Below are 2,185 nucleotides of genomic sequence, written 5' to 3'. Positions count from 1 at the left end.
AACAATCTAAATGGCAAATATAGTGGCTCTGATGCCAATTGAAGGAATGGAAGCGTGAAAAACACAAGTTTATACCATTGAATTAAAAAATTTTCACCTAGGGTCACATGCATCATGCAAGATTTATTTTTATCTATTTGATTTCAATGATAAACAACATATTAAAACTCTTTTAATATGTTTTTGGATCTGTATTTGCCATTTAAGATTTTAAAATTAATCATATTAATTTTAGAACCCTAGATTAAATCAAGAACAAACACACTAATCTCTTGATGCACTATATTGTATTTGCGCCTCTGAGATTCGTCTTCAGGACACCTAATGTTGTCCCTCTAGCTTGTCCACACCAAGAACACCTATGGTAGCCCTTGAATAGCTTCTAAAGCTTTTTCTATTATTTAGAAAATCAAGTTCTGCCTTTTAAGAGATTAAGGATGTAAACAGGACACTAGAAACAATTTCTGGTGTTCTTAATTCAAGAGATTGATGACTAATCTCTTTGAATTGATGAGAGATAAAGAAGAAGAGAGGGAGGGCTTCAAAATGGTGTGACAAAGGAGGAGTGGCTACTGGTTGTATTTTTTCTCTTCATAACAACACTTATATAGCTAGGTTAACACATTAAACCCTTGCCACATGTCAACCTCTGATTGGTTCTAGGTTTAATTGACCCAATCACATTGTGCCAAGTGTCAAACCTATATTTAATCTTAATTTTAATCATCTTACATGATTAAACGACATTTGGCAAGCTTATGTATAATGACATGTGTCACCATCACATGGTGCCATATGTCACCCTGTGAAATGATCAAAATGCCCTTGTGTCTTAATTTTGAGTTCTCAATACAAAATAATTATTTCTCTTCTTCTAAACAATTTATATCAAATATAAATCAATTAATTAATCTTTATTAGTTAATTTCTCATTAATTAAATTCATATTTAAACACTTTAAATATAAATTTAACTTATATTGTACATCCAATAACCTAGATTTGGTTTCAAGCCATGCTAGGGACTTTTGCAATCTAATTGCAAACCAAACCTATTTAATTAATCAATTAAACTCTTTAATTAATTAATTAATTAAATCATATTTAATCAGATGATTACTTGTGTATGTGTGTGACTTACTAGGTGTTAGTAGTATGCCCTAGAGCATATCATTTAGTATGTATCTTGTATATATTTTATTAATAAAAGGCATTTCCACTTTTCCGTTTACATAATATATTTATGTGTAATAGAAAAGGTCCATTGATATTTTGTTAGAAATATTATTCTTAAGTTGTTAAGAATATGAGTGACAATATTTCTAGCACAAAGTATCATAAATAGGTTCACAATCAAGGACACTTCATAATAAGGACATGACTTATCCAGAAAGATTGTATTCATGTTTGTTCCCAAGTTATTTATATGAGATATAAATAAGATGGAATGGTGAGTCTCATGCCATATAACAAACATGATAGGCACTTATAAATGATAAGTAGGTCAACCAAGAATACACTTATGACAAGCACATGGAGTTTACTCTTGTCAATGTTTTGTCATAAATCATATCAGTGCATATAATCTTTAGACCTGAGATAGCACAGTTATCTTGTATATAGGTAGTTTGAGTTTGATACTGCTTTCATACCTGTACTATGTATGGGTATATGGGCATCTGTTGGCTCCTGCTAGTTATATATGGAGGTAGGTGTTGATCAAGAAGGAATATGTTCCTCTAAGTAAATAGAGTTAAAATCCTATGTTCATTTAATTGTTCTTGATGTTTCAAGTTCCTGGCCAGGATAGATAGATTTATTCAGAAAAGAGTTTCTGATGAGAAAAATCATTTAATCAAGAACTGGAATTAAAAGAGAACATAATATTCATAGCAAATGGAGTTTGACATAAACCATGACTCCAGCTTGAGTTGGGATTTTGTAACAGAGAGATTCTAGTGCATGGTAACATATGATTATAGGTTCATTTAAGGTAAATCTTATTACTAATTGGGTGGCCATTGCATGCTATGCTAGGTGTTAACCATGGTCTATGAGGTTCATAAAATGATTTAGAGAAATCATTTATGGTAAGAAAGAGTTCTGATGATATTAAGAGTTGATATCATGTCTCATTGTCAATTAGTGATGAGCCTAGTAAGTCACACACATACACAAGTTATCAC

Source organism: Hevea brasiliensis, chromosome 11 (assembly GCF_030052815.1).
Source record: "Hevea brasiliensis isolate MT/VB/25A 57/8 chromosome 11, ASM3005281v1, whole genome shotgun sequence".
Classification (NCBI taxonomy): Eukaryota; Viridiplantae; Streptophyta; class Magnoliopsida; order Malpighiales; family Euphorbiaceae; genus Hevea; species Hevea brasiliensis.
The sequence above is the reverse complement of the archived record's forward strand: the minus strand, read 5'-3'. Positions refer to the sequence as shown.